This window comes from Artemia sp. Qi Xiang Cuo, chromosome 8 (assembly GCF_049724085.1).
Source record: "Artemia sp. Qi Xiang Cuo chromosome 8, ASM4972408v1, whole genome shotgun sequence".
Taxonomy (NCBI): Eukaryota; Metazoa; Arthropoda; class Branchiopoda; order Anostraca; family Artemiidae; genus Artemia; species Artemia sp. Qi Xiang Cuo.
In genome coordinates, this window is record NC_142801.1 from 17,539,459 (window position 1) to 17,563,044 (window position 23,586).

Below are 23,586 nucleotides of genomic sequence, written 5' to 3' on the forward strand. Positions count from 1 at the left end.
CAAGGAACAGAAAAATAAATACAAAATTTAATGTAATTTTTGTTACTATAATTTCTATTGTAGGTTCCATTATTATAAATATCTTATAATTTATCGTTATATTAGTCACTTGGCTTTTGTATGTTGGTTCTTTTGTGAGACTACGATACAAATTGTCTTTACTGATTAGTTACTATGTTCCACAATTTTTTGTTTACTTGATTTCAGATATTTATGATTAAACTTACATAGTCACCATTTATAATGAACCTTTTTATAATGAACCATTTATAATGAATCCCTTACGTAACTGCTCAGACACCATATATTTTTTTCAGTTTGCAGTTAAATAAAATTATTTTATTTAATATTCTGAGGTATTATACCTCAAGAAGGGGTACGACAACTCATTCGATACGAAGTGCCCTGTTCCAAGACCAAAAATAAATTATACATTGTGCCAACATCGTTCTTTACTTCGGTATTAAGATTACGCTGCCTGTGATTGGCTGTTAACCGAAAGGTTGGTGGTTCAAGCCCATCCAGGGTCAATTTCCTTTAGTTTGTAATTCAACTATCAATAAAACCTTGAGACCAATGATGCTTACATAATTCCCATTAATAGTATTAATCCTTTGGATATTATAGTAAAACTTTATGATGACGTCAGTTCCAACTGGGGCTTGTTCTTTGCTATGTAGTTACAAACAGGAAGAAGCGAGAATCTTTAATATGTTGAATTAAAAGCAATACCTTTTAAATTTAAATTTAAAAAAGAAACTCGTTTTATTTACATTCTAGCTAAAATAATGAAGATAGTATGATTGAAACACAGGGTTCAGTTTCTTAGGGCTTGAGTTCATTCTTTACTATGGTATTACAAACTTTTAATCTCCTATGGATTTTTATATTCATTCTTTCCTTTAAGCCATATCGATCCTTTATATATTAAAATTAAGATAAAATATTTTTTTTCATTTTTTACGTCAACTCACTCACTACGTCATATATGGTTATTCTTGTCGAAAGATAAACGTGTATAAATATCTAATTAACTTATTACATCATATATGGATATACGAGAAAAATTAATCCCTTTGTATCTTTTCAACAAGTTATAAATAGTAACCTTATCAATGTGATTATACTAACTTTATATTCATTCGTTATTACAAGAATTCGGACTAGGCGACTCTGATAGTATGCTTTGTGCTTATATCTGACTATTTTTAGAAGTTATGAGCTACTGTATTTCTTAGTTTGGGACGTGTTCGTCTCTTACTAGGTTGCAAGCTACTGCTGCAACCCGGATCAACGAAAAACAGTTATATAGAGTTTAATAGTAGTCAACCGAGACCGAAAAATTGATTGTTTGTTTCTGATTCTAGAACCGATCGTTCGTAAATATCAATGACATTTTTGAACGTTCGTCACCTGCTTGTAATTCTGTTTCCATATTCAGAGATGCTTCTGATTTTTCTTTCCCCATTTCTTCGGGGTAACGAACTGTATACTAAGAGTCATATTCAGGGATTTCTATGAATTTTCCTCATTCCTGCGTCAATATTACCATTTTTGGAACGTTTTTCACCAGCTTGTGATTCTGTATTCGTATTCAGGATTGTTACTGATTTCTTAGCCGATCCTTCGTCAACACCGTTATCGTTTTTGGAACAGGTTACGCCGACTTGGGATTGTTTAATCATGTTCGTGCTTAATTCTAATTGTTGCTCAAAGTCTTAATAGGAATTGTTATCATCTTTGGAACGTTTGTCACCTACTTTCAATTCTGTATTCATTGTTGTTTCTAATTGTTGTCACAATCTTTTGTCCATATCATTGTCATTTTGTATACGTTTTTCTCGAGTCACATTAAAAGCCACTGTGGTACAATTATTTTTTACCGATTATAGTAATTCTACTTTAATGTTTATTTTTTCTGTGTTTTTGACGAAAATATCATTTGATTCTGAAGAGATTTTGGTAAAAGCCCTTAACGGGAGAGAATTAATTTCTTTCATACTGAATGACTGATTGTTCAAGCGGAATGAGCTATGACCAATTTTATGATTCTTCCTAGCCCGCGCTTGTTTCCGCCTCAAAAAAAAATCAAACTTAGTTGTGTCACTTACTTGAAATATGAACATTCCCGATTTGTCCTCCCAACATAACACACCATTAACAGGGCTAGTCATCTGTGTTGAGAAACAATACCTGTTGTTACGATATAGATCGACATAAGCCAGTTGACTTCCCATTTTGACATTTTCTAATATTGCGCTATGAATAGTTAGTCGAATGAACATTTCTTTCGCTATTCAAAATTAAGAGACAAGTGTATCAGCATCCATGCCGTACCTCAAATATGTATTAGTTTCTCAAAATATATTGTAGGGCCTTAAAAGGAAACCTGCTTCTAAACTAAAGTCCTCCTAGCATAAGTAAAATTAAGCTATTTTGAGTTTTTGAAATAATCATTTAACCAATATTCCTGGCAAAATTTGCTTTTCGAGCAGCTGTAAAAAGCAGTGGAGCAATTTTGAAAAATATGAACAATGCAAAGGTTCCTTCAATTAAAATTGAACTTTAAATTAGATTTACATTAAAGTGCCTGGCAGTTGGCATGTTGTATGACTCCATATATATGATTCTCGAACTCCATTTTAGCTTAATTATAGTGTTATTATTTAGTTTTAATTCAGCCAATACCAAATTACCAATTTCATCTTCATTAAGAAATTATATCGTGAACACAATTTCGCCTTCCGGTTTATCTTTAATGAATTATACTTTTTATCAAATTTGTATTCTGTTGGGATCCGTTGTAAATCTCGCTGATGCTTCTCTTCTAACCACACTTAGCTGCACGTCATCTTCGTTTACAATGCAATGTGATCCTCACTGTCGCTGGTCTCCTACCCGCTGATTTCATTGTCGGTCATTTTACTTGAAATTCTTTCTGATGCTCTTTGTTGTATTTCTTCTAACCGTAGATATCGTTTTGCTTTGTACTTTTCCATATTTACCTCGGATATTTTTTCCACGTATTTGCTTTAGCTGCTTTTATTCATTCATCATATTGTGCAAATTAGCATGAAATTATAGATGCGGAAAAAAATATTTTTCAGCTTTTCCTCAGTAATTACATAATAGCTTTAATTACTTTGTTACCTAATTCAATAGCACAAAGGTGTGTTCAGTTGCATTGCAATTCAACATGCAACCGTGCAGCTGCATAGCACCTCTGCGATGGCTTGTCTATAAGGCTTGGCTTGCATTTTCTTGGTTTAGGTTTTCTTGTCTTGGCCTTTATGACTAATCGAGATAACAGTTGCCCTTCCTGATTTGGTTACAAATGGTTATTTTTTCTTACAAGCCAGTTCTTTTAAACACGCTTTTTAATTCATTGTGGTTACAGCAGTAGCTGTTATCCTCTTTGCAACGTTTGATAGAAAAAAAAGAGAAAAAACATATAAATCGTTGTTCCAGTTGTAGCTGCAATCTAGTAAGAGACAAACGCATCCCAAAGTCACAAAACAATTGCCCGAAACTCCTATAAATGGTGTAAAATCGAAACACAAAGCACAACAATAGAACCACCTAGGTTGAAACCCCCTATCAAGAAAACTTACGATTCCTTGGCTTGAACAAGTAGGAAAATCCATTGGCATGAAAAATAAGGAAAGGGCCTGTAACCAAGACATTCTGCACAGAAAGCATCTTCTTTTTTCCTTCAGTTTTTTTCTCCACGGTTTTCAGAGTAGTGGAGCATCATTGAGAGCTGTTTAATGGCTCATTTTAAAGGAAAATTGTTTCGTCTATGTGCTTTTGTAATTAACAAAAACATTTTTTCATATAAAAGATATTTTTACGAAAAGGGCATTTTCGTATACAAGATCTTGGCTGAAACAACAGCTGCAACCTAGTAAAAAGAGAGCACGCACAATAGTAATCAAACAAAAAGCCTAAAATCACTAAGAAATTGAAACACAAAGTAAATAATATAAAATGCAGTAGTATTTTTAGGCAGAAATCCCTGTGTCAGATCAAGACACAAAGTGATTAAAAAACAATAATATTTTTATGCTTTTTTTAAACTGATGATAAAAAATCGTTGTAGAAAAAATTGATAAAAACGTCTTTTTAAGTTAACAAGAAAAAAATTTTGAAGTCAATTTGTTTTTTCAAACCATTTACAAGTCCTTGTTAAAAATTTTAAACTTGTATTTACCGTTTTCTAATACAAAGTGAAGTAGAATTTGCTCGAAAAAGCTTAATTTAGAAAACCCAGTTTAAAAATAAGAAAAAGCAGCAAGTTCAGATTATAGTGAAGGATCAAGCAGAAACCAAATTCAATGAACTTATGCATCTGTTATCGCCATACAAACTAAAATCATTTAACACGGAAGATACAGCCGGGTGATTTTCCACAAGGTCCCATTTAATTGCGTTGTTATATTATTCAGTAACCCCCAGAAATGTTAAAATGCCTATACTCTCTGGAACAACAAGTTTTTCAACTAAAAGTAAGGAGCAACGTTAAAACTTGAAACGAACAGAAATGATTACGTTTATGAGGGGAGGTGTCTCTCCTCAATACCTCGCTCTTCACGCTAAAGTTTGTTTTAGGACTTTCAATAGATCTTATTATTCTAATTATATGGCCTTTGTGATACAGAAGTCATTCTTAAATAATTAGAATAAAAAGTCTAACCTTATCGTAAAAAGTGAGGTACTGAGGAGAGGCGACCCCCCTCATATACGTAATAATTTCTGTTCATTCCAAGCTCTAATGTTTCTCCTTACTTTCAGTTGAAAAAACTTCTTTTTTTTATTTAATATGCTATATCAGGTTGTGGAAATACAAATATTTGGCGTTCGAACTTATTGTGGCGAGGAACCTCTGCACAACCACTTTTAGGAACCACATTTTGGAGGGACCAGTTTGATTCGATTGTGTTATTTATTTAAGTGTTTGTCTGTTAATCATATAAGAGCCATATTCTTTTTGTATTCTCTGAGCAATGTATCGATTTACATCAATTCAGAACTATAGCTTCTGAATAAAGAGATTTCAGGTGTTACTGTTAAGGTTAGGCCAACAGGATCGCCCTTGAAAAGACAGTGAGCACAAAATAATCATAACGGCTAGCGGCAGGCGGTACCAAGTCAGGGAATGGAAAAAATAAGGCCTTTTAGTTTTTCCATTATGGCCTTGTTGCGAACACACGAAAAAAGATAGCGTATCTTATACCTGTGATTGAGATAGCATAAATTATACCTGATTGGTGCTGGCACAACCAACGTTGATAAATTTATGGAATAGTTGAAAGTTTTTTATAAAATGGCTCAACCATATGACTTTAGGACGAAAACACAGTGTCTTTTGACAAAACTAAGACGAAATGCGTTGTAATATCTTGAGTCATTTTGATATAACAAAATGAAATTTATGGCATGGACAGGATTAATGGAAGCTTTAAAAACAAGATTTAATGAAAAAGTATATAAAAAAACTAGAAACAGAGGTACTTACTTTTTATGTAAGTAGTACCCCCTCCATTGATTCTACGGCAGCCATAGGAAAATTAGCATTGGATTTTAAACGTAGCCCTCTGAAGTTGCGGTACACACCTCTTTTCCACAGGATTCTGAGCACGCCCTGTTTCTAAGCAATATTCCTAGGTGTTTCAATTACTTCGAATGCGGTTGGGATACACATAAGTTGGGTTGGGATACACATAAGTTCAAATAAATGGACTCCCTCACACCTGTACAATGCGGTCAGCTGTTTCTACTGGAGCGCTCTGACGTCACGGCAGAGATAGGAAATTAAAATTGAGTTCCCAAGACATCCAGACCTAGCAAAGACTCTCTGACTCGGTATCGCCTGCCACTAGAGGTTATGACTAAAATGTACTCACTGTCTTTTCAAGGGCGATCCTGTTGGCCTAACCTTAACAGTCACATCTGACATCTCTTTATTGAAAAGCCATAGGTCTGAATGAATGTAAATCGAACTGATTGTATCCATCTGCAATCTCTCGACCTACGGGATTCAGATCTCGTAATATCTTGATTTTGTAGACCTGGCCTAGCGAAAGGTAAACTAAGATATTTAGGATTAGGTGGAGATTTTGCTGAAATCTGAAAGGATAAAATCTTGGTTTTCTATTCATTAGGCTATATATATATTGCTCAAAGAATACAAAAAGAATATGGCTCTTATATGATTAACAGACTAACACTTAAATAAATAACACAATCGAATCAAACACGTTCCTCCAAAAAGTGATTCCTAAAAGTGGTTGTGCAGAGGTTCATCGCCACAATAAGTTCGAAACGCCCAATTTTTGTGTTTTCTCCACCTTATATAGTATATTAAATATAAAAAAAAGCTTTTTCAACTGAAAGTAAGGAGAAACATTAGAGTTAGAAATGAACAGAGATTATTACATATATGAGGGGGCCACCTCTCCTCAATACCTCATTCTTTACGATAAGGTTAGACTTTTTGTTCCAGTTATTTAAGAATGACTCCTGAATAACAATTATCATAAACTTCAGGTATATCCTAAATAGTGTAGTGTTTGGGACAGCTGACTTTCACCCATTTGGCTCGAGTTCAATTCCTGGCATGGGAAATATTATGAGTTACACGTGATAAAATGGCGTAACGAGTCACTTTAAGCGAAAGAAAAAACAAATTAATTTCAAAATTGCCAGTTATTTTTCTGGCTTGAATTAACATATAAAAATTATTGCTTAGACATCATAAATATTTTTGCGGTTTGCAGTTAAATAAAATTAGTATATTTAAAATTTTCAGGAATTATTCAAGTTTCAGTTTTTGGGGGGTTTTAACAAACACCCCAAAAATAACTTCATTTTACATAATAATGGATAATTATATTTAAAAAAATGAATTGAAAAATACCTTTATGATGAACTATATCGGTCTTTATGTAAAACCCCCCGGAAATTACTGCATTTTACATAATAATGGATAATTATATAGAAAAACCTAATTGAAAAACACCATTTATGATGAACTATATCGGTCCTTTATGTAATTCTAAATAATGACCTAGTTCCTTGTACGAACTCTCGACTTTTTGTAGATTAATATGTTGTATAATCTTAGATTTTGATACTGCCTTATATACCCTATTAATGAAACAGGTCAAGACACGAAAAGTAACCTGCTGCCCAATTTTTGTTTTTGAATGTTTACTCAGATTGTTATAGGTGACTTCAGCCATCATAATTTTCTTGTCATATCTAGTTTCAGAGCATTTTTCAATAGTTGACTTGTACTTTTCAGGAAAGTTTGTTCTACAACACAGAGAATTTTTTGCCAGATATTCAGTAGAACTAAAAGAACTGTTTAAAACACAGTTAGAAATACTTTTTTCTTGGGGAGGTGTTCGAGGAATTTGTCCTAAATCATTAGTCTTACAAAGACATATGCTAATAACCCTAACAGGTTTGTTTTCTCTATAATTGAAAAACATTGCTTTGCCTTCGCTGTTGATAGGTATGCTTGTATATATATATTTTTATTGCTGCTACATAAACTGCAATTACTCCTTCCAAAATTAATATACGAATTTTCTAAGAAGTACGCCTCCGTATATTCACGGAGCATCGAACATCGAACACTCACCGAATATCGTAGAGAGTTGTTCAATGGCTCATTTTAAATAAATTAATAGGGTTAAAATTAAAATAGAAAACGATAATTGGAATAAAAAATTATTGCATACATTGGACTTAGTTAGCTACCTGATCATTTGAGGTTCGTCTCTTACTATTTAAAAGAAGAAAAAGCCGTAGGCTTTTTCCTGTTTTTAATATTTTCCTGGTTGTTATCAGGGTTGCAGCGGTATCCGAGTTGCAGTGGTAGGTAGCAACCTAGTGAAAGACGATCACGCCCCATAGTAAAAACTAATGTAACCCATAAATCATGAAAAAAGAAAAAAAGTAAAAAAAGTACACTATTAGAACCTTCTTGTCCAAAACTACTATAAAGCAAACTTACCGTCCTTTGGCTTGAATAACAAAGAAAATATATTGGCTTGAAAATCAAGAAAACTGACTTTAACCTCGATATTCTCAACATATGGCATTTTTTTTCTTTTCGCTTTTTCTTCCTCCTCAGCTAGCTGGGCACTGGACAATTATAGAGAGCTGTATAATGGTTCATTTTAAAGGAAATTGCTACATCTAGTCATTTTTGTAATTAAAATTAAAATAGTTTTGAAGTAGAATCAATTTTTTTTTAAAAACTACATTTTTGACGTATTTTCATATTGCAGTGTTTTCAAAGATATTTGAATTTTGAAGCAATCAAACAGTTCATGGTAATGAACTCTATAGTAAAAATGTTGATTATATTAGTTTTACTGTTAAGAACGAACTCTGTTGGGTAATATACCGTTCGTTACCACGAAATGTTTGATATAGTAAAGATCCGAGTTGCAGCGGAAGCTAGCTGCCTAATAAGAGATTTGTACATAAAGAACCGATATAGCTCATCATAAATTGTATTAGTCAATATTACATTAAGGAGAAATTTGTAAGTATGATCAGTATCATGGTTTTATTGAGTTGCAGCAGTAGTCAAACAGTTCACGGTAACTAATTGTATAGTAAGAGCGACTCGTTTCGATAGTAACAGTAACTCTAAAAAAATGAATTTTAACATCAATAGATACATCAAAATTATCTGGGTTGAAGCGGTAGTTTACATTAAAAAACGATCTTTCGCCCATAGTAACTGAAGTATTAAAAGGAATCCTGGTTAAAGCGGTATCTAACAACCTAGTAAGAGACGTTTTTTAATTCAAACCAGAAATAATAATAATAATAATAATAATAATATAATAATACGGGTTGCAGTGGTAGCTAGCAACCTAGTAAGAGACGAACACGTCCAATGTTAAGAATATAAATACCCATAACTCCTCCTGATTTTCAAGCCAATATATTTCCCTTGCTGTTCAAGCCAAGGGACAGAAAGTTTGCTATACAGGGGTTTCGGACAAGGTGGTTCTAATGGTGTACTTTTTGTTTTGATCTGAGTGTTTTTTAGGAGTTATGGGTTTTTATATTTCTTAACATTGGAAGTGATCGTCTCTTACTAGGTTGCTAGCTACCGCTGCAACCCGGATTATTATTTTTAGGATTCTAGTTTTTGGAGTTAAGGGCTCTTTAGTTTTTACTATAGGGCCTTATCTTCTCTTACTAGGTGCCATCTTTCAATGTAATTTGGACAAGGCAGTTCTAATGGTATACTTTCGCGTTTTGGGCTGAGTTTTTTTTAGGAGTTCTGGGTTTTATATTTCTTAACATTGGACGTGATCGTCTCTTCCTAGGTTGTTAGCTACCGCTGCAACCCGGATTAGGGGATCGTTGTTTACTACCATTCGTGAGGAATGTGCAGAGACATCATCAAACCTATAAATAATTTTACACTATTAGTTGCTGTAGCGCATTGGCTATTGAGCTCTCCTCCTGCCAAGGAAGATTGAAGTTCGAGTCGCTCTACAGTAACAATGGAATCCCGGGATAAGCATCTTCAAAAATAAAAAAAAATAAAAATACATCCCGGGATGTGCATCTTAAATGTTCTGATGCAATATTTCTACATACCATTCACCATGAATCTATTAGTTACTTGTTCTTCCGACTTCTGTAGTCTTATACAATTCGAACCCTTTCCTATTAAAGAAATCCAATGGCTGACAAAATTATGGCTAAACTTATTGGGATGACAATCACCTTGTTTTCTGTGGTACTAATTGTTGTTCTTCGAAAACAGCTGCATATTTTTTTTGGAAAATTGGAATCTTGCGATATTCATGCGTACAAAACTATCTAGATAGGTCAGAAGTTTGGGTAAATTTGTTAAAAACCTTAACTTTGGAAAAACTGTAATAATCAAATATCTTTGAATAGACTACAGTATGAAAAGACATTAAATTGCATAAAGAACAAAAACTGGTAATTGCAAAAATATTTTTATATATTTAACAAGGGATTACAAAAATTCAAAAACTTGAAAAATAAAACCAAAAGTTTGAAGCTTAGCAGAAATCGCTGTTAAAAATTGTACTTGCTTAATAATCAAATATATTTGAAAAGTAACATTAGGAAAAGACATTAAATTGTGTAAAGACCAAAAACCTGGTAATTGAACAAATATTTGTATATATTTTGACAAGGGATTACAACAATTTCAAAACCTTAAATAAGAAAACCAAAAACTTGAAGCTTAGTAGAAATAATTGTTTTTGGGAAAATTGTTATCCAGGTATATTCTGGCCTAAAAAACTATTTAGATAGATCAGACGTTTAAGAAAATTCGTTAAGAGCCTTAATTTCTGGAAAAAATATTTATGTGAAGGACATCATTTTACATACATCAGTATTGCAATCATGTTGTCACACTTGTCACACTTATTAGGAAACATTAAAGACATTCAGGTATGGAGAAGTACATTAAATTGATTAAAGAGCAAAAAACTGGTAACTGCAAAAATATTCTTATATTTTTGACAAGGGACAACAGCCATTTCAAAACAGCAACATTTCAAAATATGCTTGTATTGTCTTATTTTTTATTCTCTATGTGCTGTAGTTTTTCTTTGCTAGGTTTCAGCTATATCCGTTGAAACTTACATAGTCCTCATTTATAATGAACTATACCGATTCAATATATATGTCTTACATTGTCTTGTCGATAGATAACCGTGTATAAATATAAAATTCTGTCAAAACAGAAAAGCCGTATGGTTACTACCTACGACTATGACGTCATTCATCAAGATTGGCCATAGAAATGCAGTTTTTAGTGGAAGAATTGATTATTTTAAAAAAAATAAAATTTTAATTACAAATTAATTAGAATTAAAATTTTAACTCTATATAGGTGTTTCGGACAAGGCGGTTCTAATGATGTACTTTTTGTTTTCATTTGACTCTATTTTTAGGAGTTATGGGTTATTATATTTCTTAACATTGGACGCAATCGTCTCTTACTAGGTTCCTAGCTACCGCTGCAGGCTGGGAAATGTGTTCTTCAAATGATCGTCTTTTAAAATAAACAGTTCGTTTTTTAATGTGATTCACTTTTGTACATTTTTTTTACATTCAATTTTGTTATGTTCATTTTATATTCGTTATTAATTGAAAAATGTATTTTCTCTTAGAAATAATTTATTTTAGTTACAAAATATTTTTAACCCAATTAATTTCCTTTAAAATGAGCCATTGAACAACTTTCCAGTGCCAAGCTATCTGCGGAAAACAAGAAAGAAAAAAGAAAAAAAAATATTCCGTTTAGGGAGAATGTTAAAGCCCTTGCTGTTAAAGCCAATGGACAGAAAGTTTCCTATGCAGGGGTTTCGGACAAGGCGGTTCTAATGGTTTACTTTTTGTTTTGATCTTTTTCCTTTTTAGGAACCATGGGTTTTTATGTTTCTTAAACTTGGACGTGATCGTCTCTTACTAGGTTGCTAGCTACCGCTGCAATCCGGATATTTAATCTAAACAAATCTTTTATTAATGACTACTACCACAAGATCTTCTTGACTGACACCATTTATGATAACTTTATAGATCTCTTATGTAAAAATTGGATAAATACCTGAAATTTTTAAAATTAGTTTTATTTTTTGTTAGGTTTTTGTTTAATAACAAGCCGACATATTTTCTCTTTTGTTAAGTTTTTTTTTCCAAGAGACTCGGGGTTACAGCTGTCGTTGCAACCCGGATACTGCTACAATCTAGATAGCTTGTAGCTACCCCAAGAACCACCATATATCACTTACTATGAGCGAGAGATCATACTTTACTGTAATTCGATACGAAATGCCCTGGCGAAAACAAGAAAATAAATAATACATTGTGCCAATATCGTTTCTTTACTTAGGTAGCGCTATTGCCACTGCCTATGATTAATTTTAATACTTCAGTTATTGTAGGCTGCAGATCGTTCCTTAATGTAAAAATTTACAAACAGGACAAATTTTATGGCTTTTTCTTAGTTCGAATAGTAAGAGACGAATAAGTAAGAGACGAACCAAGCAGATAAGTAAGACACATATTGCAGCATGCACCAGAATATTTTACCGATGATAATGCTGGCACTAAAGCTAAGGCTGCTGCTATTAATGAATATTACAGGTACTATGAGCTAAGATTCGTTATTTAGTATATCAATATAATCATTTAAGTATAACATAAACTATTTTAAAATTGTGTCCTCGAAAGACTGCTTGATGCTGTGGAAAGGTTGTTGGAATTCTACTCCGAAAGTCAAAGGTCTAATTCCCACAGCAGGCAATTTTTACATATTTGTTAATTTAGAGTCTAAACAAACCTACTATTCATAACTAGTACATGTGATTCTCTTGACTGACACCATTTATGATGAAATCCATCGATTCTTTATGTAATTAATTTTACAAATTTAATTAAGCATGTCATAGTCCAAGTGGAAAGAACGCTTGGCTTTTAACCGAAAGGTTGGTGGTTCAAAGTCACTCGGGATCATTTTATTTAATTTGTAATTCAGCCATCAATAAAACCATATCATAACTGTATCATTAACTAGTATAGGCTTATTTTGTATAGTACATTCTTTATTATAAATGACTTTGACTGCTGCGATCTGAGTTTAAATCTCGGTGGAGCCTTTTTATAGCTTTTAGCTTATTTATACTGCCATTTAGGTTTCTGCCGTAATTCCTTCTATTCAAAATTAAATTAGTTACTACGGCCTAGAGTTCGTTACTATGACCTCAAAGAACCAAGCACCTAAGTAATATATGTAATGGTTCGATCTCCTAATGATCGTCTTTTAGTGTAAATCATTGATCAATCTTTACTATTAATTATAATCTTAGTTTAGTTACTATGGGCTGGAAGTTTGTTCTTTGCTTTAATCCCACGAACTGTTTGAAATTACTATAAAGTTCGTTAACACGAACTGATTGCCAACACTGATGGTTAACGTAAAGACACTTTTTACGTTATATATTATAAAATAACACGAGAAAATTTAATTCCTTTGTATCTTTACAACTTTATGTTCGTTCTTTATTATAATCAAGCCAATATATTTTCTTTGTTATTTAAGACAAAGGACGGTAATTTAAGCCAAAGGACGGTAAGTTTGCTATATAGAAATTTTGGACAAGGCGGTTCTAATAGTGTACTTCTTGTTTTGATCTGAATGTTATTTTCAGGAGTTAAGGGTTACTTTAGTTTTTACTATGGGATGGGATCGTATCTTACTAGCTTAATAGCTACCGCTGCAACCCGGAAAATTGACAAACACCATTTATGATGAGCTATATCGGTCCTTTATGTAACTATCCATGGAATCACCATATATCAGTTACTATGGGCGAGATATCGTTCTTTACTGTAAATGTTGCAAAAAATATTCTATTTTTAAAATAATTTGTTTTAATTACAAAAGGTTTTTAACTCCATTAATTTCCTTTGAAATAAGCCATTGAACAACTCTCTAGAATGTTCCAGTGCCAAGCTATCTGTGGAAAAGAAAGAAAAAAAATATGCCGCTTAGGCAGAATGCTGTAGTAAATGCCACTTATCTTGATTTTCAAGCCAATATGTTTCCCTTGCTGTTCAAGCCAAATAACAAAAAGTTTCCTAAACAGGGGTTTTGGACAAGGCAGTTCTAATGGTGTACTTGTTGTTTTGACCTGACTTTTTCTTAGGAGTATGGGTTTTTATATTTCTTAACATTGTACGTTATCGTCTCTTACAAGGTTGCTAGCTACCGCTTCAACCCAGATTAGTAGTCCTATTACTATAGGCTATATTTCGCTCTTTAATATAAATTATATAAGATAAACCTATTTGACAAACAGCATTTTTAATGAGCTATATCGGTCCTTTATGTGAAAAAATTACAAACAGGAAAAAGCCTATGGCTTTTTCTTAGTTTGAGTAGTAAGAGACGAATTTCAGAGAATAAAGCATGTATTATATTACCCACCAGTCTCTTCGGAGGCGTTGGTTCAAATCTTACCGCTGGAATACGATTATGATTTCTGTACCAAAATCAAATATCTTTGAAAAGACTGAAGTATGAAAAGACATCGAAAATGCAGTTTTTAATTGAAAAATTTATTCTCTCTTAGAAATAATTTATTTTAGTTACAAAAGACTTTTAAGCCAATTAATTTCCTTTAAAATGAGCCATTGAACAACTCTCTACGATGTTCCAGTGCCAAGCTATCTGCGGAGGAACACAAGAAAAAAAAGAAAAAAAATATCCCGTTTAGGCAGAATGTTGTAGTAGCTAACACTTTTCTTGAGTTTCAAGCCAATATATTACCCTTGCTGTTCAAACCAAGGGACAGAAAGTTTTCTATACATGGGTTTCAGACAAGGTGTTTCTAATGGTGTACATTTTGTTTTTATCTGACTCTTTTTTAGGAACTATGGGTTTTTATATTTCTTAACATTGGACGTGATCGTCTCTTACTAAGTCTATTGGTGTACATTTTGTTTTGATCTGACTCTTTTTTAGGAACTATGGGTTTTTATATATTTAACATTGGACGTGATCGTCTCTTACTAAGTTTCTAGCTACTGCTGCAACCCTGATCCTTTGCTGTTAAAGCCAAGGGACAGAAAGTTTCCTATACAGGGGTTTCGGACAAGGCGGTTCTAATGGTGAACTTTTTGTTTTGATTTAACTCCTTTTTTAGGAGCTATGGGTTTTTATATTTCTTAGCATTGGAATTGATTTTCTCTTACTAGGCTGCTAGCTACCGCTGCAACCCGGAAAAACAACCGTATATCAGTTACTACGGGCAAGAGATCGTTCTTTACGGTAAATTTTCAAGCCAATATTTTCCTTGCTGTTCAAGCCAAGGAAAAGAATGTTTCCTTTACAGGGGTTTCGGACAAGGTGGTTCTCTTGGTGTACTTTTTGTTTTGATCTGACTCCTTTTTTAGGAGCTATGGGTTTTTATATTTCTTAACATTGGACATGATCGTCTCTTCCTAGGTTGCTAGCTTCCGCTGCAACCCGGATTAAGTGGCGCACAAAATTTAGCATAGGTAAGAGGTCGTTCTTTATTATAAAAATTATTATCATGGCTTATATGTAACTTTTTTTTACAAGTTTTCGATAGTCTAATGGTAAGTACACCCATTTGGCACTTCAGAGAACGGTGTTCGATTCCCCGTCACAGAGAACTCTTAATATATTGAATTAAAAGAAATATATTTTAATTTTAAAAAACTCGTTTTATTTACATTCTAGCTTTAATAATAAAGATAATATTAATGAATCACAGTGTTCAGTATCTTTTGGGTTGAGTTCGTTCTTTACTATATATTCAAACGATCGTCTTTTAATGTAATCAAGCCAAGGGACAGAAAGTTTCCTATACAGGGGTTTCGGACAAGGCGTTTCTAATGGCGTACTTTTTCTTTTGATATGACTCCTTTTTTAGGAGCTATGGGTTTTTATATTTCTTAACATTGGACGTGATCTTCTCCTACTAGGTTGGTAGCTACCGCTACAACCCGGTAAAACAAGTCTATATCAGTTAGGATGGGCGAGAGATTGTTCTTTACTGTAAACTCTTACTAGGTTGAGAGCTACCACTGCAACCCGGATGACATCATTGATCAATCTTTAATATTAATTATAATCTTATTTTAGCAACTATGGGCTAAAAGTTTTTTCTCTACTGTAAAGATACGAAAATCCTTACTGTATTACAAACAGGAAAAAGTATATGGTTTTTTCTTAATCGGAATAGTAAGAGACGACCTGGCTACAACTTACGATTATGACAACATTGATCAATCTTTAACATTAATTATAATCTTATTTTAGTTACTATGGGCTGGAATGTTGTTCTTTACTTTAATTAATTACAAAAAGGTTGCTATATACAGCAATTTCCTTTAAAATGAGCTATTACACAGCTCTTTATTATGACCGCGAACTGGTTGGTTTAATACTTCAGTTACTATGGGTTACAGTTCGTTAATTAATGTAATAACCTATCTATAGTTAGGTGGCCTATAAAATTTAGTATAGGCAATAGGTCGTTCTTTAGTATAAACTGTAAATGAAAGGACATCGAAAATGCAGTTTTTGGTGGAAAAATTTATTCTCTTTTAGAAATAATTTATTTCAGTTACTATAGATTTTTAACCCAATTAATTTCCTTTAAAATGAGCCATTGAACAACTCTTTACGATGTTCCAGTGCCAAGCTATCTGTGGAAAAGAAAGAAAAGAGAAATAAAATATCCTGTTTAGGCAGAATGTTGTAGTAGCTGCCACTTTTCTTGATTTTCAAGCCAATATATTTCCTTTGCTGTTCAAGCCAAGGGACTGAAAGTTTCCTATACAGGGGTTTCGGACAAGGCGGTTCTCATGGTGTACTTTTGAATTTGATCTGACTCCTTTTTTAGGAACTATGGGTTTTTATATTTCTTAACATTAGACGTGATCGTCTCTTACTAGGTTGCTAGCTACCGCTGCAACCCGGAATGTAAAACTAAATCCAGTATAAGTAATGGTTTGTGCTTCTAATGATCATCTTTTAATTTGGCGTTTCTAACGCTGCAACCCGCTGCAACCCGTATTTCTTTCTTAACTATAGTGAAGAGTTCAATATTTATTATAATTATAAAAAAATTATTCTATTTTAAAAATAAATTGTTGTAATTACAAAAAATTCTTAACCCCATTAATTTTCTTTAAAATAAGGTATTCAACAACTCTCTACAATGTTCCAATGCCAAGCTATCTGTGGAATTACTAACCTATGTTATAAGTATATGTCACTTATTACGTCATATATGGTTATTAGTAGATAATCGGTAAAATATTCGTTCTTTATTATAAAATAACCCTAACAGGATCGTTTTCGCCATAATTGAAAAACATTGCTTTTCCTTCGCTGTTGATAGGTATCCTTATATATATATTTTTATTGCTGCTACATAAACTGCAATTGCTCCTTCCTAAATTAATATACGAATTTTCTAAGAAGTACGCCTCTGTATATTCACTGTGTTGTCGAACATTTTCCATTGCATCTATAAACTGTTCCGCAGTTGCCAATCCCTACCTTGGAAGCTTTTCATTAAACTGACGACATTTCTTTTGGATATTACTATGAAGCTTTGCCAAAGCATTTCTAGCCGACTTTTCAACAGCATCCGCTCTTTCAAAGAGAATTTTAATCTGTAATTTTGAATACTTTTCGTGATCCTGGTAAAACATGCGTAAAATGTTTCTCAATTTACGAAGATCAGCCTGCATTTTTGCCATCTTCTTGTATTTCTGAATTGAATATTTCCCTTTGTCCTTATGCGTTCTTCGGTACAACCTCGCAGAGAATTTAATTTTTTCATTATAGATTTTGTCACCCCAGTATCTACCCATTATTCTGGTAGCAAATTATTTCTTGTATATTTTTCAGTAATTTTCATCATTGTGATAACGCTCCTTGATCTTTTGTTTGGCTGTCTCAATTTTTACTTCTCGATACACCTGGACGGTTGAATACCTTTGCTTTTGGTTTTTCTTATATTTGATGCGGTAATCTTCTCATTGTGATAACTCTCCTTGAACTTTTGTTTGGCTGTCTCAATTTTTGCATGTCTATAATCTTCATCATTTTGATAACACATCTTGCTGTTTTGTTTTGCTCTCTCAATTTTTACTTCTCGATACACCTGGTCGGTTGAATACCTTTGCTTTTCATTTTTTAAGATACTATCTCTGTTGTCTGTGTAGTACTGTTTTTTTAAATTGCGTGCAGCTTGCTTTGATCTAACCATTATCTAATTAACGAATGAGACCATTTACATCTTTGTCGTTCTTAAGTAGTAATTATGACGTCACGGCGTAATGATTTTATTGACGTCATGGCGCAAAGATATTATTTCATGACGTCTTCAGAAACCACGACATAATATCGTGTTTTTCTATTCACGTCATAGCTCTAATATAAAACTATGACGACATTCATTATTTGTCTAGTAAGTTTTCAGACAAGGTAGTTCTAATGGTATACTTTTGTTTTGATCTGACTCTATGTTTAGGAGTTTTGGGTTTATATATTTCTTAGCATTGGACTGATCGTCTCTTGCTAGGTTGCTAGCTACTGCTGCAACCCAGATTCACATATACATTATTTATGAGAGGCAGCCTGGCCGAGTGATCCAAGGCACTGGTGTTAGCCACCAGTCTCTTCGGAGGCGTGGGTTCAAATATTACCGCTGGTATACGATTATGTTTGAAAGACTGCAGTGTGAAAATACATCGAAAATGCAGTTTTTGGTTGAAAAATTTATTCTCTTTTAGAAATAATTTATTTTAGTTAATATAGATTTTTAACCCAATAAATTTCCTTTAAAATAAGCCATTGAACAACTCTCTACGATGTTCCAGTGCCAAGCTATCTGTGGAAAAGAAAGAAAAAAGAAAATAAAATCCCGTTTAGGCAGAATGTTGTAGTAGCTGCCACTTTTCTTGATTTTCAAGCCAATATATTTTTCTTGCTGTTCAAGCCAAGGGACTGAAAGTTTCCTATACAGGGGTTTCGGACAAGGCGGTTCTATTGGTGTATTTTTTAATTTGATCTGACTCCTTTTTTAGGAACTATGGGTTTTTCTATTTCTTAACATTGGACGTGATCGTCTCTTACTAGGTTGCTAGCTACCGCTGCAACCCGGATCTTTGCTCTCACCTTTTAGTTTCTTGATTCAAAATTGGTCAGTACCAAGATATTTCATCTGCTTAAAATCTTCTATGAAGTCTTTTGGAACTGCTGAATTGAGAGGCTGGACAGAAAAATGTTCAACCAATGTAGATTTTGCGCTTTCTGTTAGTGTCTGAAGGATTGCAGCTTCCGGTATTTCTCGAAAATTATCAAAACCAACCACTGTTTCCGCAAGACACGCTTCAAGTATTTTATTTAAATCTTATAGGGTGTATGCACGTATTGTTTTATTGAGACTGTTGTCCTCTCTTAACCACAACAGTGCTCCGTTGAATTTTCTCAGATCTATTAGTGCAGTCCAAACATTCTTGTTGTAAGTAGACTGACCATTGACAATGACTACAAAACTATCAATGTTAAGAAGTTTTTCAGGCTGAATATTTGCATTTGCTTGCACATCAACAGGTAGATATACTATTCTCCCCTTAAGAGCGTCAACAAGTTCTGTTCTAGGTCTCTTCAATGCAGTTGCTTGCCCTAATCTGACGATCGTAAGGCAAGGGATTACAAATCGAATCATTGCCATTTCAAAATTATTTAAATACTTTATACATTCCGGTGTACAGTCTATATGAAGGTTATTTAATACTGATTGGACATTCTCCTGACTTTTCAATATTTTCCCAGCACAGTAATCACAGACAGAGAATGAATCTATGACATCCTCTTTCCAACCTGTACAATGAATTAGCTGTTCCCTGTCATCTTTGGGTATGTCCTGTTGTAGGTGTTCTAAAATCGTGGCCATCATTACATCAAAACCTTTCTTATTTGAAAGGGATCTTAGACTCTTCAATTGGTATTTTGTCTTTATCTGCTCGCAACTGTCACAATGCATTGTGGGGTATACATCCCTGATGTTAGCTACCTTATCAAGGCTCTCACCAAATAATTTTATTATTGTATTTTCATCCACAGAAACTCTAATATTGCTATCACCGTAGATGAAGTCTTGACTATTATTACGACAGAGTTTACTTGACACTTCTTCTATATAATGACTTAGTTCCTTGTGCGAGCCCTCGACTTTTAGTAGATTAATATGTTGTATAATCTTAGATTTTGATACTGCCTTATATACGCTATTAATGAAACAGGTCAAGACAGGAAAATGTGGAGCTAGTGCCCTTAGAGAACGCAAATAGCTCTGACATTCCTCATTTGGGCTACAGTATAACGAATGCCCATGCTTTCTTGTGTCCCTGTAATTGATTTCACAATAATCCAAGCCGCCAAGGTAGAAATTAACCATTTTGTCAGTTGAAAATTTTAATGCTATATTATTTTCAAGGATATCAAAAAGAATTTGACATAATTCAATATCCGTTGGATAGAGCTTGCAGATATCAGGGTGACTCCATTCAAAACTCCATTCAATGATCCATTGAACTCTACGATGTTCCAGTGCTAAGCTATCTATGGAATATAAAGTTTAAAATACAACCTTACCACGAACTGTTTGATTGCTTCAAAAATCAAATGTGTTTGAAAAGACAGAAGTATGGAAAGACATCAAAAATACAGTTTTTAGTGGAAAAATTTATCCTGTTTTAAAATAATTTGTTTTAGTTACAAAAGGTTTTTAACCCAATTAATTTCCTTTAAAACGAGCCATTGAACAACTCTCTACGATGTTTCAGTGCAAAGCTATCTCTGGAAAAGAAGAAAAAAAGAAAAAAATATCCCGTTTGTGGGTAATAACTTGGTTAAAGTCAATTTTTAAAGTCAAGTCTTGGTTAAAGTCAATATATTTCCCTTGCTGTTCAAGCCAAAGGGCGGTAAGTTTTCTTTCAAGGAGTTCAAGGAGAGTTATCACAATGATGAAGATTACCGCATCAAATATAATAAAAACCAAAAGCAACGGTATTCAACCGTCCAGGTGTATCGAGAAGTAAAAATTGAGACAGCCAAACAAAAGATCAAGGAGCGTTACTGGGGTTATCACAATGATGAAGATTACCGAAAAATATATAAGAAAAAAGTTGCTACCAGAATAATGGGTAGATACTGGGGTGACAAAATCTATAATGAAATACATTAAAAGACGATCACTGAAATAACAAACCATTCCATACATTGGACTTAGTTAGCTACTTGATTGTTTGAGTTTCGCCTCTTACTATTTAAAAGAAGAAAAAGCCGTAGGCTTTTTCCTGTTTGTATTTATAGTTAAAAAACGAACTCAATTCCAAAGAAACTGAACACTGTGGTTCATTCATATTATCTTCATTATTTTAGCTAGTCCAGGTTGCAGCGGTAGCTAGCATCCGGGTTGCAGCGGTAGCTAGCAACCTAGTAAGAGACGATAATCTCCAATGTAAAGAAATATAAAACCCCCCAACTCCTAAAAAAAGAGTCAGATCAAAACAAAAAGTATACCATTAGAACCGCCTTGTCCGAAACCTCCGCCGTACTTTCAGGACAGTTTGTTCTACTACACAGAGAATTTTTTGCCAAATATTCAGTAGAACTAAAAGAATTGTTTAAAACACAGTTAGAAATGCTTTTTTCTTGAGTCGGTGTTCCAGGAATTTGTTCTAAATCATTAGTCTTACAAACACTTTTACTAATAACCCTAACAGGCTCGTTTTCGCCATAATTGAAAAACATTGCATTTCCTTCGCTGTTGATAGGTATGCTTGTATATATATTTTTATTGCTGCTACATAAACTGCAATTGCTCCTTCCAAAATTAATATACGAATTTTCTAAGAAGTACGCCTACCTATATTCACTGTGTTGTCGAACATTTTCCATTGCATCTATAAACTGTTCCGCAGTTGCCAATCCATACCTTGGAAGCTTTTCAATAAACTGACAACATTTCTTTCAAAGAGAATTTTAATCTGTAATTTTGAATACTTTTCGTGATCCCGATAAAACATGCGTAAAATGTTTCTCAATTTACAAAGATCAGCCTGCATTTTTGCCATCTTCCTTTATTTCTGAATGTATTTTTTCCCTTTGTCCTTATGCGTTCTTCGGTACAACCTCGCAGAGAATTTAATTTTTTCCTTATAGATTTTGTCACCCCAGTAACGCTCCTTGATCTTTTGTTTGGCTGTCTCAATTTTTACTTCTCGATACACCTTGACGGTTGAATACATTTGCTTTTGGTTTTTATTATATTTGATGCGGTAATCTTCATCATTGTGATAACTCTCCTTGAACTTTTGTTTGGCTGTCTCAATTTTTGCATGTCTATAATCTTCATCATTGTGATAACACATCTTGCTGTTTTGCTTTGCTCTCTTAATTATTACTTCTCGATACGCCTGGTCGGTTGAATACCTTTGTTTTGCTCTCTCAATTATTACTTCTCGATACGCCTGGTCGGTTGAATACCTTTGTTTTTCTCTCTCAATTATTACTTCTCGATACGCCTGGTCGGTTGAATACCTTTGCTTTTTTCTTTTCAAGATACTATCTCTGTTGTTTGTGTAGTACTGTTTTTTCAACTTGCGTGCAGCTTGCTTGATTGAAACCATTATGTAATTATGAATGAGAACATTTACAGTTCTGACGTTTCTTATATAGTAATTATGACGTCACGGCGTAATGATTTTATTGACGTCATAGCGCAATAATATTATTTCATGACGTCTTCAGAAAACAACAATATAATTTCGTGTTTTTCTATTCACGTCATAGCTCTAATATAAAACTATCATGACATTCATTATTTACCTAGTAGGGTTTCAGATAAGGTAATTCTAATGATGTACTTTTGTTTTGATCTGACTCTATTTTTAGGAGTTTTGTTATATTTCTTAGCATTGGACTGATCGTCTCTTACTAGGTTGCTAGCTACTGCTGCAACCCAAATTCACATATATATTTATTTATGAGAGGCAGCCTGGCCGAGTGGTCCAAGGCACTGGTGTTAGCCACCAGTCTCTTCGGAGGCGTGGGTTCAAATCTTACCGCTGGTATACGATTATGTTTGAAAGACTGCAGTGTGAAAAGACATCGAAAACGCAGTTTTTGGTGGAAAAATTTATTCTCTTTTAGAAATAATTTATTTTAGTTACAAAAGGTTTTTAACCCAATTAATTTCCTTTAAAATGACCTATTGAACAACCCTCTACGATGTTCCAGTGCCAAGCTATCTCTGGATACAAAAAAAAAATAAAAGAGAAAAAAATATCCCGTTTTGGGAGAATAACGTGGTTAAAGTCAATTTTTTTGATTTTCAAGCCAATATATTTCCCTTGCTGTTCAAGCCAAGGGACAGAAAGTTTCCTATACAGGGGTTTCGGACAAGGCGGTTCTATTGGTGTACTTTTTGTTTTGATCTGACTCCTTTTTTAGGAACTATGGGTTTTATATTTCTTAACATTGGACGTGATCGTCTCTTACTAGGTTGCTAGCTTGTGGGTTGCAGCGGTAGCTAGCAACCTAGTAAGAGGTAGAAAACACGAAATTATGTTGTAGTTTCTGAAGACGTCATGAAATAATATCATAACGCCATGACGTCATGAAATAAAATCATTACGCCAAGACGTCATAATCCGGGTTGCAGCGGTAGCTAGCAACCTAGTAAGAGACGATCACATCCAATGTTAAGAAATGTAAAAATCCATAGTTCCTAAAAAAGGAGTCAGATCAAAACAAAAAAAAGAAAACTTACCGCCCTTTCAAAGAGAATTTTAATCTGTAATTTTGAATACTTTTCGTGATCCCGATAAAACATGCGTAAAATGTTTCTCAATTTACAAAGATCAGCCTGCATTTTTGCCATCTTCTTGTATTTCTGAATGTATTTTTTCCCTTTGTCCTTATGCGTTCTTCGGTACAACCTCGCAGAG